Genomic DNA, 15730 nt, shown 5'->3' with positions numbered 1-15730 from the left:
TGTCCTAGTGCATACTCTAAGGTAGCTGCCTTGCGTGTTTCAGACATTTTGGAATTTACTTCTTTATACCTAAATGTAGTTATTAGAGCTCTTTGTGAGTCCTGAAAAAAATAACTAGTTTTCGTGTCCAGTGGTTTTAAATTAGAGCTCAATTCAGACTTTAGCATTCTTTTAGTAGGTGTATTTTAATTGTTGACTATTCCTGTTTAATCAGGATGTCAATTTCTAAGGCTACCATCCAATATACAGGTATGCCTAAATGAATTCTAGTCCATTTATTCTCTATTGATGTTTGTTCTTATCTGTAATATAAGTTAACAAATGCCTGCCTACTAAGTGTGGGATCTTTAGTTTGTGTTCAGCAGGCATCTTCTTTGATAATTAAAAGAGCTTAATGGCTTTGAGAGAATTCAGTAATCTCCCTGATCCTATGCCACCCCCACAAACAAAGGAGATTATCTTTGAGTTTAACTATAGAAATGCCACTCAGGTAAAAATGAAATCTTCAGGGAAAGAAATGTACGTTATTCTCTTATTTTGTTTTCTTAAAAATAATGGTAACATGTTTGCTGACCTATAAATCTTACATATGTGCTCCTTATAGAAACTTACATTATCATTTCAACTCAGTCCATATTTACTGGCATACTCGCATACTGTGCTAGGAACTCAGTTGAGGAGGTAAGAAGATGATTCATTTCTTGTGTTCCCTAGCTATTGACTCCTGGTAGCTAATTTCAGGAAAAACTCTTGGAGAAAAAAGGAGTAGTTGTCCATTCTACCTGGATTTGACAGTATTCATGCTTATGCTGGATATGAGGACAGCCTCATAAATGCTGCCTGTTGATTACCTTTTAGTGTACAAATGATGTAGGCAGTGAAGAAAAAAGATGAAAAAAGAAATACTGCTATGCCTTAAGAAAGGCCTCTTAAAAAAGTGTAAGTTGGCACACACATATACACACCCCCCAAGAAAAAAAGCAAGAATGATGCATCAGATTCCTAAAAGTTATTTTATTAGGTATGTTTTATTTATATACATCTTTTAAGAAAATAACTTGTGGAAAGTAAGATATGCTTAATCTTATATCTATTACAGTTATAATAATTTCAACTTTGTAATTGAAATTTCATGGCTTCTCATGAGTGTTTGTAAGGATACTTTTGCTCAGGGGTGCCTAGGTGGCCCAGTTGTTAAGCGTCTGCCTTCAGCCTAGGTCCTGATCCCAGGGTCCTGGATCGAGCCCCACATCAGGCTCCCTGCTCAGCGCGAAGCCTGCTTCTCCCTCTCCCACTCCGCTGCTTGTGATCCCTCTCTCATTGCGTTCCCTCTTTCTTTTGTGTTTTTCTCTGTCAAATAAATAAAATCTTTAAAAAAAAGGATACCTTTGCTCAGCTGAACCCTGGGTTGCTCAGAATCTTTCACAGTTGCTGAGGATTGAGGAATGAATGGGGAGTTGTTGGGGGGCAATTTTAACTATTACAGATAGGCCCTGGCTCATATGTGGACCTCTGAAATAATAGGGAAATCCTAGCTCAGATACCTTCTTCTCAGGAGTGCCACGATTGAGCAGAGGAGAACCTGCAAAAGGAGCCTGAGATGTCACAAGACAGATGACACCCAAAAGGCAGGAGAGAGGACTTTGTCCAAGGAGAAAACAGTCAGCAGCAGCAGTGCCGCTGAGCAAGGAATGCAAGGGTGGTGGTGTGGGTCTCCTGACCAGCAGTTTTAGTGGAGTGGTGGGCATCAACGCCACTGTGCTTCATTAGGGAGTGACAGAGAAGTGAGGAAGCACAGGCTCCTCTTGAGAAGCTCATGGAGAGGGAGAAAGCCTACGGGTTAGCAAAGGCAAAGAAGCGTTTCAGGATTGATTTGGTTAGTTTGTGTAGAAGGCTAGGAGAAGGAAGAATGCTTATAGGCTGAAGAGATGGAGCAGAGAGAGGAGGTTTTGTTGTTCAAGTAGCGAGCTTTTTCTGAAACACTGACATTTCTTGAGGAGGAGGCTTGGAGGGCACTTGACTGGATGGTGAATAGGAAGCCAGTCTGTGATTAAAAGTTTGCCATGGTTATGAAATATGTAGAAGGGCATTTTCTCTGTGTTTAAGTTATTATAGTTCATGATGTAGCAAAACATTCACTCACTCAACACATCTGGCTGTGTGCCAAGTGTTAGGAATACACCAGCAATGGAACAGACAAAAAAATCCCTGCTCTTACAGAGATTATGTTCTCACAAAACATAAGTGTTTTAAGTGTGCTTGGAACCCATTTCATGGTGTCTATGTACACAGTTTGTTCATGTTTTATGGACTTGCCTACAGCTGACAAGGAACCCTTTTTTTAAGTGACTTTCCGTGCCCCAAGTGTTCAGAAGATTGCTTTCTTTCCCAGCCCTCTCGGGGTTCCTTACATTTCTCTACCCCTTCCTAATTGTCACGTGTAGTTACCTCATAGAAATAGTGTCATTGTCCCATTTTTAACGTGGTCAGCATGCATACCTGTCTGGCCAATCAGATTTTGATTTTGAAGGTGTGGTGTAGTGATGCAGCTGGGGAGGGGATCCAAGAGTACTTTCTTGGTAATAATAAAGTATCAAAGTTTTTACATATTTTTAGAAAAATACTTCAGAACATATTTAGAAATATTCCTGTAAATATTACATATATTGCATAATTGGTAGGCTTTCTTGGATGGAAAGTGGTACAGAGGTGGCGTATACTTGGCAGGTATGCAGTTTATCTTTTGTTTGTTTGTTTGTTTTGTTTTATTTAAAGATTTTATTTATTTGACAGAGAGAGATCACAAGTAGGCAGAGAGGCAAGCAGAGAGAGAGGAAGGAGGAAGCAGGCTCCCTGCCGAGCAGAGAGCCCGATGCGGGACTCGATCCCAGAACCCTGAGATCATGACCTGAGCTGAAGGCAGAGGCTTAACCCACTGAGCCACCCAGGCACCCCAGGTATGCAGTTTATCTTATCTCTGCCTTAGGTAGAGGGTGACTTATTGCTTACATATGGCTAGTTGCTGTGCCATCGATAAATTACACTCTCTAAACAATTTTTTAAGTTTTGTTGTATCTTGTTTATGTAAACATTATATTGTGATTGGAAGGTGGTTGAGAACAGCTGCTTTAGCTTATTGGTGAACACTTTGGCCATCCATTCAGTTCTGTTAGAAAGAACCCAGGAGTGTTCCGTGCAGTCTGCTATCCTAAGAATGCTTACGTGGAATAATGAACAAAATTGATTCTCAAGACTATAGCCTCGGGTTTACATTAATTAATTCTTTAGAATTTTGTTTTAGTCATCTTTGTATTATTAACACTAAACTTTCACTGTCTCCCTCTCCCAAATCTTAGAATAAAATTGGCATTCTAGAAATAGATGGTCTGTTTTTCATGCTTATGCTGTGGCTTCAGATGCATCCTGACACCTATATCTCCCTAAACTAGGAGAACCTTGGTTTGAGGAGTCTGGATTTGGGGTTCCAACACTGCCCCTTCCCTGGACACACCCCATTCACTGGCCCCCTTAGCTAGGTCCCTCTGAGTTTGCTTCACAGTAAGATATAGTCTCATGGTTTCTGCCTCTCCCCTCCCAGACACAAAACCTGTTGTTATTCTTATTAACCATAGAAAAATCAACAGGCATTAGCAAAATTAGAGTCATGGGTAAGCTCCAAAGTTACTGGAAATTTTTTTCACTGAAAGATGTCTAGGCTCATGGTTCTTGACTTCTTTTACAGGGGATGAAATCTTTCACTTCACAAGGAGTGATCCCTGCTTTTCCCTCTTTCTGCAGTCCCTAGAACTAATGGTGGATACTTGGTTTAAACAAAGGTCTCAGTGAAGCTTATTTACATCCTAGAGATCTTTCTGGTCTAGAGGCTTATATTGAAAAGGCATTGCTTCTTCCTAGCCTGCTGTGTACAGGTGCCAAGCATTAGAAGGTCCATAATATTAGAATGGAAATCGAGAAAGACATGGGCTTTACCCTTAAGAAAAATACAGCATGAGGGAAATGATCATCCTGTTCCTTTATTGAGGACTTAATTATTAAGTACCTCTCATATGCCAAGCTTTCTGCTAGGGCGGGGAACATGTTGAGACCCATTTCTGCCCTCAAGGATCATTTCTTGCCCTCACAGTCAAGTGTTGGAGACAGATATGTAAGAGACCATTATAATGGTACTATTTACTTAGTGGGGATGGAGGGATCCATCCCTCACCCCCAACCTCAGACTGAGTTAGAGGGGCTGTGACTAGTGGGGAAGGCTAACAGCAGTATCTGGGACAGTTTCTCTAAGGTAAAGATAATCCTAGAACTTGAGTGATAAGATGGCAACTACGGGGCATTGAGACTAAGAGATATTCCTAAAGAAAACTAGACAAATTTTATTTTTTTTTTCTTCTGTATAGTAGATAAATTACATTTTATTGTTAACTTTGTTCCCATTTTTCAACTTAAAAATGTTAAGGTTGAGTATCAGCCAGAGTGGTAATAAATTGAGTCAAAGTTATTCCAAGTAAAGAGAATATTCACATGCATGCTTATGAAAAAGAGATGCTGCCACATTCTTAAATAGCAATAAAGAAAATAGTAATTTATATAAGTACAGTCTTTTGCCCCATTTCCATTCAGATTATTCTTTTTATAACAGAATTCATTAAAATTAGAAATGTTTATAATGACTGTCTTTTGAAGCATATACTAGGCTAAGTCAGAACCTGCCATTTTAAAATAAATGCAATTATTTGGCTCTTCTAAATTGTAGCTTTTGCTACAGTGAAAAAAAAATGGCATATTTATGAACACCTCCAGAATTCTGCTTAAATGAGGAAGACATTATTTAGGTAGACAGAAAGTAATAATTCAGACTATATTTGGAACACGATATCAGAATTAATGTATCTTTTCTTTAAAGTGATACCTCTTTTTCCAAAGTGGCTGTACCAACTTGCATTCCCACCAACAGTGTGAGAGAGTTCCACTTTCTCAAAAAGTTAAAAATAGAGCTATCCTATGACCCAGAAACTGCACTGCTGTTTATTTACCCCAAAGATACAGATGTAGTGCAAAGAAGGGGGCACATGCACTCCAGTGTTCATAGCAGCGATGTCTACAATAGCCAAACTGTGGAAGGAGCCGATATGCCCTTCAACAGACAAGTGGATAAGGGAGATGTGGTCAATATATACAATGGAATATTACTCAGCCATCAGAAAGGATAAATACCCACCATTTGCATTGACATGGATGGAAATGGAGGGGATTATGCTAATTGAAATAAATCAAGCAGAGAAAGATAATTACCATATGGTTTCACTTATATATGGAACATAAGGAATAGCATGGAGGACATTAGAGGAGAAAGAAGGGAAAATTAAGTGGGGAAAATCAGAGGGGGAGACAAATGAGAGACTATGGATTACAGAAAACAGTTTCAGAGGGGAGGGCATTGAGGGGTTAGGTTAGCTTGGTGATGGGTATTAAGGAGGGAACATATGGCATGGAGCACTGGGTGTTATACACAAACAATGAATCATGGAACACTACATCAAAAGCTAATGATACTGTATGGTGACTAACATAACATAATGACAAAAAATAAGTAGGGGGGTGGATGACATCTTTGATATTAATAGTCGCCTAAATTACATTTCAAAGGAAAGAGTGCCACCTACTGAATAAGGATTTTTTCCTTCCCTGTTGTTCCATTCTAGAATGTTCTGTTTCACTTTGTAATTCTTAGGGTGTTTTTTTTTTTTTTTTAAACTACAAACAGGTAGCTTATGCCAAGCCAGTGAACAAAGAAGTTAGGTTCACTCCTGATCTCATCATCCAATGGATTAAATAAATATGGTGGCTAGTATGCATAGAGGAAGTTTGTGCCTCCAAAACCAGTTGTAGAAAACATAACAAACATAAACATGATTCAGCACTTTGCAAGTTTCAAAACCTTCTGTGAATGTACTGATTGGCCCAAAGGTTTTTGTTTTAAGATGGGTATGTGTATTGGGGAGGGTATGTGCTGTGGTGAGTGCTGTGAAGTGTGTAAGCCTGATGATTCACAGACCTGTACCCCTGGGGCAGATAATACATTGTATGTTAATTAAAAAAAAAAAAAAAAAGATGGGTATGTGTACACTCACTGAATGGGAATAGGTGGGCAAATGGGTGGGAAGTAATTATTCCAAGGAATGACTGAAGAGGCGTAAGGAACATATGACATTGGTCTCAGTGTCTGGTGGGAAGACCTCAGTCACCTAAAGAATAATAATAATACGGGCCCGAATAATAATAATACGGAGATTATTTGATCACACCTTGGCTGTAGGGGAGATACCTGAAGTCAAGTTGGAAACCCTAATATCTCTTTCACAGTAATCCATTTGGTACTTTTGGTAGTTATGAACAAGATGTTATCTCATCAGTTGAAAGATTGAGAACATTAACACTAGCAAACACACCAGTAACAGAATTAAAAGATTTTATTTGAGAATTTTACATGACCATTATTTATAGTTTACTGGCACATTTGTGGTGTTTTGGCTTAATTTATTGCTAGGCATCAAACATTTGCAGCTTTTTCCGCTTATTTATTGGACTATGTAAGTAGAGAGTGATTTTTTTTAAGAGGAGCTAGACTGTATGACAGATTGATTTATACCTGCTGTTGTAGATTAATAGTACAGCCCATTGAGGAATGATGTTTTGTATTAAAATCCTGAACTGAAAAATAGAAAAACATACAGTAAAGGGCATTAGAATTTGTTCCATATAAGATGTTTATATGGGGGCGCCTGGGTGGCTCAGTCGTTAAGCATCTGCCTTCCTCTGGGGCCATGATGCCAGGATCCTTGGATCAAGTCCTGAGTCGGGCTCCCTACTAAGGGGGAAGCCTGCTTCTCTCTCTCACAGTCCTTCTGCGTGTGTTCCCTCTCTCGCTGTGTTTCTCTGTCAAATAAATAAATAAAATCTTTTTAAAAAATAAATAAATAAAATATTTATGTTGTCTAATCCAAACATGTTAAGCTTGTGTCCTAAATACCAGATGTAATTAACCAAAGGTTAGTCACGCTTTCAGTTTAAAGAATAAATTGTATCTAAGAGAGTAGATCTTAAAAAAAAAAAAAAAAGTAAATTGTAGTAATGTCTACTTTTATTATATAAGTAAGGAATGATAATTTGCTGAATGAATGACATGCATTCTCTGAAAATATATATATATATTTTTAATTTGAGAGAGGGAGCTCACAAGCTGGTGGGGGGATGGACAGAGGAAAGAGAGGGAAAGAGATTCTTAAAGCACATTGCCTGCTGAGCACAGAGCTCAATGACATGGGGCTGGAACCCACCACCCTGAAGTCATGCCCTGAGCTGAAATCAGGAGTTGGGAGCTCAGCAGGCTGAGCTACCAGGCACCCCTCAAAAAACACAATTTTTAATAATACAAAATTAAAATATTCTAGCAGTGTTTGGGTTTTCAGGTTAGTATTCAATATGACACATTAAATATTAACATATCCCAGATTTTCCTTGTTTTAGAAAAGCAAACCCTCATTTTTATGACACAGATCAAGCATTTCTGAAATTATGACACCGGATAATGACAAAAAGGGGCTGTGTGGCTGCAGAGAGCCCTGGAACCATGGGAATTAGAATGCAGATTGGCCATTGTCACAAGTGCAGCCGAGACTTGGCCAGAAAGTATCCATGCTTCATTTATCATTTCTAGCTACTACTTCACATCTTCTTGACTTATAGCACTTAAATATGCAAAAATGGTTTTATCTTTTAAGAAAATTTGTGGTTAATTCAATTTAAAAAAAAAACTGGAGTTTCTAATGTAAAACAACCTAAAAGTCTATGTTTTGTGGTCTCCTTTCTGAATGTTTGTCCTGACAGTTTGACATTTCTGAGAGAGCTTTCTTTTTTTTTTTTTTTTAAGAGTTTTTTTATTTACTTATTTGACAGAGATCACAGGTCAGCAGAGAAGCAGGCAGATAGAGGGGGAAGTAGGGAGATAGAGAGGGGGGAAGCAGGCTCCCTGCTGAGCAGAGAGCCCGATGCAGGGCTCAATCCCAGGACACTGAGATCATGACCAGAGCCGAAGACAGAGGCTTAACCCACTGAGTCACCCAGGTGCCGCTGAGAGAGCTTTGAGTCTTTTAATATAATACTCATCCCTTTTCATAATTAGGTTTATTGCTTTTATGAGAGTGACCGTCAAGTATACAGAGTCTGTTTAGTATTTTCTAGCCTAAGTTTTCACAGGGTCTGCAGGTCCACATGTGTACCTTGCTGATAATGGTGCTGGTTATGTTAAGAAAGGATTCTCACAGTTTAAAATACTGGGAGCAACTAAATCGTAGGAGTGGCAAAGAATAATTTGCACAAATAAACTATTAGGAGGTACCCTTCAAATTTAACAAATAAGGGAGTTTAGGAGTCATGTTGAGGTTTATATTTTTTGATACTATATTTCCCTTTTAGGACTATAGCATGTAAATTGTGGAATTAATAAATGAGTCATAATGTTCACATTGGATGACCCTGAAGTTTTGCCTTGTAGTCTGATCTGATTTGGTAAATTTTGGAATTCCAGAAAGGTTGTGAATTACTGACGATCACATACCTGGTTAATGGCAGTTAGGACTTGACTGAATCTCCAAACTCCCCAGTCCTTTTATTCTTTGATTCTTGAAGCCTTCCACAATGTAGAGAGTAGTAGTTTCGTACCATGTGCTTATTTTTAAAGATTTTGGCCATATAGAAAAATACAGAGGGAAAATATTAGAGAATAGTATAATGAACAGCCATAAAACGTCACCTGTATTTAGTAAATGTTAATATTTTATCATTTTTGTTCCAGTCGGGTACATGAATGTATGTACTTTACAGGAACAAATATTAAACAAATAGTTGTTTGTCCCCCTGCCTCCCTCCTGGCACCCCACAGAGAACAGACCACCTGGTAGACTTGTACAGCAGTTACCTCCTGAAACTAGAAAAACATAGTTGTATTTTACTATTTTCATCTGTTTTTCAACTAACGTATTGTTAAAAGAAAATACGAATCAACATAGTGTGCAAGGAGGAGGATGGGACTTTGAGGCCAGATAAACCCAGTTTTAAAATTCAGAAATCCACTTACTATGAATTCTTAGTCAAGTTACTTGATCTTTCTGTAAGAGTTTCTTTGCTCCCACCATGAGGATGGTGTGTTTCACCTTGAAGCCGTGGTGAGAATTAGAGCCACTCTGTGGACAACATCTAGCATAGTACCTAGTACAGAGGGGGTGCTCCCTAAAGTGCAGCTTTAATTAACATCATTATTATGAACAATAATAGTAGTAATTTTAGTAGATAAATTTATCTGGGTGCCTTCCATGTAATTGGCACTTTTTAAGTGCTTCATTCATGTACATTCACTTTAAAATTCTGTTAGATGAGAACTAGATGCAAAGGGCTTAAAACTGTGAAAGGCGCATAGGAAAGTGCATCATATAATTAATAGGAGGAAATTAGGGAGGTTAACTTCCTTTTAGGCATTCTACATATACATGAGCTTATTTAATCCTACTAATGACATTACGTGGTAGGTATTTTTATCCCCATTTTACAGTGAGGAAGTTGAGGTACAGAGAAGGTAATACCTTGGGCCAAAGCCATAGCTAATAGTGTCAGACCTTGGATTTGAACGTAGGCAGTCTAGCTCCAGAGTTCATCCCCCTTATCACTGTGCCATACTTTTTAATTAGGTGTGTGGTATGACTTCTGTTTCTACCCTATCCTAGAAATAATATCCTTCAAATTATGTCATCTCTCATGAATAAGAAGTCTTTTAGGTTTGATTATGTGTACAAGCCAGATTTTACTGGTTTCAGTGGCTGTTGCCCCCATCAGTACCCTTAAGACACCCCACCAAGCCACGCCCCGCAGTATTTCTTAAACTCCCCAGTGTGGGTCTGACTTGGCTCCTGAACGCATTTGGTCTGTTGCCCTGTAGCTATCTCTGGACAGCGCCGCCTCCCTGTCTGTTGCCTTTGCTTCCTCCGGCCACATTGGTCTCACTGCTCCTGCCGGGTACTGATGCTCTTTCTGCTCTGACCGCCTTCCCACCAGTAACTGCCGGGAAAACGGCTATCAGTGCCAAAGACACAAGAGAGCTCCCACTGTGCCAGAGCTCTGGGAGTTTGCAGTGAAGTGAAGACTGTGCCCCAGGTCCCTATTTTATTTCATATTCTGGGGCTTTACTCGATTCATGTGGAGATGAGAGAAAATGGCTTGTCAGGGTTTTTTGGTTTTAGTTTTTTGTTTTTCTTTTTCCTTTGGCTGATGTCTCATCTTCACCCAAGACCTCTTGGCAGAGAGTGAGTAGAAAGGGGCAAATCTTAGTGACAAACTCTGGCCTCTGCTAATAGACTAGGCAAAGTGTGAATGTCTGACATCCCCATCTCGGTTTGTATCAGGTGATTTTACGCATTTTACTCATTTACGCATTTCTGAAACCGGCTGTCAAGTAATCTTTTCCCCCATATTTTGAATTCTCAGGTCCTTAGTTGCATTAAAAACATGCTGAATTTTGTGATAGCTTGAGAAGTCTTATATTAAGACAGTAAGATAGCCAGTATTAGTTTCTTCCCTGAATTCTTCTTAGACATACTAACTGGAGCCAGAATGAACTGTAGAGATGATTTAGTACGGATTTCTCATAGTATATCCCCAAAACCACTACTCTGTCAAAGGCGTTCTGCTCAAAGGGACTTCTGTGCCAACAGCATGAGGAATGCTGTGTACCTTCTTCCCCCTGCCTTGGAAAATTAAGTGCACATAGGTTTTTATTTCTTTTATTTTTTTTTTTTAAGATTTTATTTATTTGACAGACAGAGATTACAAGTAGGCAAGAGAGGCAGGCAGGGTGAAAGAGGAGGAAGCAGGCTCTCCTTGGAGTAGAGAGCCCGATGTGGGGCTCAATCCCAGGACCCTGGGATCATGACCTGAGCCAAAAGCAAAGGCTTTAACCCACTGAGCCACCCAGGTGCCCCAGCACATAGGTTTTTAAATAACCTGTTTAATTTCATTTTATTTCATGTTTTCTAACAGCAGAATCATAAACTGTTTAGTATTTTATAGAACATTGTTTTCACCAAAGTTATATCTTTTGTCTAGAAAATCTTTCAGCCTTCATCAACACTATGCCTGCCAATCCTGTTCTTTCCTTTAACATTATTTAGGTATGACCACCTCTGTGGATCTCCCCAGGACTCCCCAAGATAAAATTAAGGGTGGATATCCACTCCATCCTTTCAACTATTTATGATATATTAAAATACTTCATTATAACAGAGATGGCATCCTATTTTCTCTGTTGTGCTAGACTAAGCACCTGGAGGAATAGAGATCCTATCTTACTTATCTTCTGTCTCTTTTTCCCACTTTGTATTTCTGTCTCTTGCCTAGCCCAGAGCTTCCATGTAGTAGACGTGCCAACATTCATTGAACAGAGTGGTTTTCTAGTATTAAAAGCATAAAGAAGAAAAGCAGCATTTGTCAGGAAGTCATTCTTCCTCATTCTGAGCATCCCAGTTAACATGCCTTTCCACCAACTAGAAGGAAGTACTATAGAAATAGTATCAGCTGTTCTGCGGCATTTGAAAGAAATCATTCTCCTAGCAAAGGCTGTAAGAGGGCTTTGTGCTGTAATCCAGTGCTATACTCTCTTCTCCATTAATCTGGGAACACTAAAAACAGCCCAAGGGTTTTTATTAACATCGATGGTATTCACTCAAAATATTCTAATTTTAACTGTAAACCTACTTTTTTTTTTTTAAGATTTTATTTATTTATTTGACAGAGAGAGATCACAAGTAGGCAGAGAGGCAGGCAGAGAGAGAGAGGAGGAAGCAGGCTCCCTGCTGAGCAGAGAGCCCGATGCGGGACTCGATCCCAGGACCCTGAGATCATGACCTGAGCCAAAGGCAACAGCTTAACCCACTGAGCCACCCAGGCGCTCTGTAAACCTACTTTTCTTAAAAGAGGGGAATATGTGCAGTAACAGACCAGTTTCCTAATTATTAGCCTTATTCATTTGATCTCTTAAAAGAATACTCAAACTAAGCTGCTGTGATTTTTGAAAAACAATTGACATAGTAAAAATGCAGTTGCATACCCACTGGAGAAAGTTCCAGAGAAAAGCATACAGCCGAGCTTCCATATAACATTGATTTGGGATCTTCTCCATGAAAAGCAAAATGGTGAAGGAATAGCCATCCCTTCCAACAACCCCCTGTCCCCTTACCTGCTTTGTACCATGAACTATGTAGTAGATGGAGGACAGGACACACAGTGCTTTGCTGAAAACTCGCATAGTGGTGGTATAGGGAGTTCCCATCTGCTTCTCTAATGTATTATGAAAGCTTACTATAGTTACGCATCATCTGTCATTTAGACATTCCTAATTCTAGATTTGTTATGTAGCACACAAGGGGAATTCTTGAAAGGAAATACACATTTAGCCAAATACTATAAAATATTAGCATCCTTTTCCTTGCTTACTGATCTGTGTTCAACAATTAAGGAAGAGGATGCTCATACATCCCATTTTTTTCAAAGGTTTCTAAAAGTTCTTCGTCAAGTATCAAGGACACACAAAGGAAGGAATAAACAGTGGAATTTTTAGCAGTGAATATCAAAAGAATACAAAGCTTCAAGATTAAAAGTATTTGAAGCTTTCATGGGTTTTTGTTGGAAAGGAACAAATAAGAAATGGGACCATATTGGTCTTAAACTCCCTTTGTAAACACTGGCTCTGAGAAACTAGTTTACACTAAACTTGGTAGCTCTCCCAAGTTTGTGGGTACAAAGAAGAGAATACTATGAGTCTTTCTCTGGAAAATGGGTGGCAGGATAGCAGTATTTAGAAATATTGTTACAAAGGCCATTACTTTGATGAGCAAAAAAAGTATTTTCGAAAAACACATAGTAAACATTCCACTGGCAGCTAGTTAACTTTTCGGTCCATTTGTTTTGTCCATCATTGTTAGAAGAAGAGCATTTGTTGGTGTTCTGTCAGTAAGATTTTCATGTATTTTGTGAGTTGATCAATCTTAGAAAACCACAAAAGTCATTTCTGTTCAGTTCTGACCATTTTTACAGTTTTCACTTGTCTACCATAAATACTACCGTTTCATTTTAGTTCATAATTTGTGATGAGTCAGTGAATTTCGCTGAAGTAAAGTCCTTATAGAACTGAAAGCATGTGTTTAACTGTAGTGTGATTTGTTCTTTTATGCCAGTATACAAGGGGTGTTATCTTGAAAAGATGTCTGCCTTCACTGTCTCTGCTTTCTCTCTTCGAGTGCTTTTTTATGAACATATTTTCTGATGTCAAATTGCTAATTTTATACGATTTTTTTCCCTAACTTAATTTGATTACTAACTTGGCTTGCCACCTTATTTCCTTTAGATTTTCTTTAAGTTCTTTATTATTTTATTTATTATTTTATAAATACAAAATTTTTATATAAATACTATTTTATAATATAAAATTTATATATTCTATATTCTATAAATTATAAATTTATAATATAAAATATTTATTTTTAATAAATATAAAAATTTATTTTCTAAATAGAATTTAAATTTTATTTTCTTAAAATTCTTTTTGCCTCCTGGCAGGTTTTAACTTCTTTTGTAGACATTTTCTTGACCAGACAGTTACACACCTGTTAGTACATGTGATTATTCTTAAATATCCTCTGGCTTGATAAAGTATATATAATTATTTTCATTTAATGTAAATTTGTTGATTTTCACATTCATCTGTCATCACATTGAGAAGGAACAGCAAATTTTTTTCCAGATTTGGATAGAGTATCACAGTCCCATACCCTGTGATGTCATCAGTACTGCATATTAGACTGATCTGTTTGTGGTAAATTCATTAACTTGAATGTTTGGTAGTTTTTCATATGCCATTACATTTCTGAGATACACGGATGTACCAAGGAAACTTCTTTTTTTTTTTTTTTTTTTTTTTAAAGATTTTATTTATTTATTTGACAGAGAGAAATCACAAGTAGAATGGAGAGGCAAGCAGAGAGAGAGAGAGGGAAGCAGGCTCCCCGCTGAGCAGAGAGCCCGATGCGGGACTCGATCCCAGGACCCTGAGATCATGACCTGAGCCGAAGGCTGCGGCTTAACCCACTGAGCCACCCAGGCGCCCCCAAGGAAACTTCTTAACCAAGTTTTTACATTGCTGCTTTATATTCTCCCTGGGACTAGGCAAGTGTTAAGAGTGATTTTAAAAGATTTTTTTTTTTTTTTAAAGATTTTATTTATTTATCTGACAGAGAGACAGGGAGAGTAGGAACACAATCAGTGGGAATGAGAGAGGGAAAGCAGGCTTGCTGCCCAGCAGGGAGCCCAGTGCGGGGCCTATCCCAGGACCTTGGGCTCATGACCTGAGCCACCCAGGCGCCCCTTTAAGAGTGATTTTGAACACTATTTTTCACTGTATCTTGTTCTTGGTTCGCGTAGTTCTTAGGCACAGGAAACACACCCCTTCAGTTTGATGATGTTTTCTCGTGTATAAACCTATCTACCTGAAAGTCTAACCTTGGTGTTTACCTTCAGCATGTTAGTCACTTTGGAAGCTACTGAAGTCCATCCAAAAGGCTTGTGTGTTAATTACACACGATTTACTTTTCCTGCAAAGCAATTTTTTTTTAATCAAACTCTTATTTGAATATTGTTATGGGTATTTGTGATCAAGAAAGGTGCCTTTTAATCATAAAACAGTTTTGAGTAGAATTAAATTAAAAAGTTCATAAAAGAAAACCTAAAATCTTTTCTTTCTTCACTTAACAATTTATCCCCCATTGGTAAGTACAATATGTTATGTACATTTCAAAACCTTTTTAATGATGTCTGACTTTCGAATAGTTATAATTACCAGTAATAACTGACTTATCAATCCATTAGAATTTATTCAGTATTCTGTAGAGTATCAGTTTCTTTAAATATATCCATACATATTTATCACATATATAAGAACATATAACATAAAACTATGTAGTTAAAATACACTTTTTTTTAAAAGATTTTATTTTTAGGGGTGCCTGGGTGGCTCAGTTATTAAGTATCTGCCTTTAGCTCAGGTCACAATCCCAGGGTCCTGGGATTGAGCCCCATATCTGGCTCCCTGCTCCACGGGGAGCCTGCTTCTCCCTCTCTCACATTCCCTGCTTGGGGTTCCCTCTCTGCTGTGTCTCTCTCTGTTAAGTAAATAAAAATCTTTTATATTTAAGTAATCTCTATACCATCGTAGGGCTCAAAATTACAACCCCAAGATCAAGAGTCCCATGTTCCACTGACTAGGCCAGCCAGGTGTCCCAAAATACACTTTTCTTTTTGATTCACTTGAATTCTCTAAAAGGAGCCTTTGAGGCATGTAGTTTACTCCATAGACTAGATAATAGGTAATTGACTGCCAAAAGAAATTCCATGTGGATTTGCTACCCTTACGAATGCTTTGATACTGGGGCGCCTCGGTGGCACAGTCAGTTAAGTGTCCAACTCTTGGTTTTGGCTCAGGTCATGATCTCAGGGTTGTGAGATCAAACTCTACGTCAGGCTCTGCACTCAGCACAGAGTCTGCTTAAGACCCCCTCTCTTTCTGCCTCCCCCACCCCCAAATATATAAATCTTTTTTTTTTAATGCTTTGAT

General features: G+C 38.4%; 1 protein-coding gene across 7 annotated transcripts in view; it reads left to right on the top strand.

The window, feature by feature from the left end:
* The window catches only part of MAP3K1 (mitogen-activated protein kinase kinase kinase 1), an 80097-nt gene that overhangs the window by 20662 nt on the left and 43705 nt on the right, over positions 1–15730 (top strand). The window contains exon 1 of one of the 7 annotated variants that reach the window (XM_045075318.1): positions 2925–2957. The exons of the other annotated variants lie outside the window; for them this stretch is intronic. The gene's annotated coding sequence lies outside the window, so the exon portion shown is untranslated. Of the gene's footprint in view, positions 1–2924; positions 2958–15730 lie in introns of those variants that run through there. 7 annotated transcript variants of the gene reach the window in all.

Source organism: Mustela putorius, unplaced genomic scaffold (genome assembly GCF_011764305.1).
Source record: "Mustela putorius furo isolate JIRA1106 unplaced genomic scaffold, ASM1176430v1.1 tig00000145_pilon_pilon_pilon, whole genome shotgun sequence".
Taxonomy (NCBI): domain Eukaryota; kingdom Metazoa; phylum Chordata; class Mammalia; order Carnivora; family Mustelidae; genus Mustela; species Mustela putorius.
Note: the sequence above shows the minus strand (reverse complement) of the source record. Positions and strands in the feature narration are given on the sequence as shown.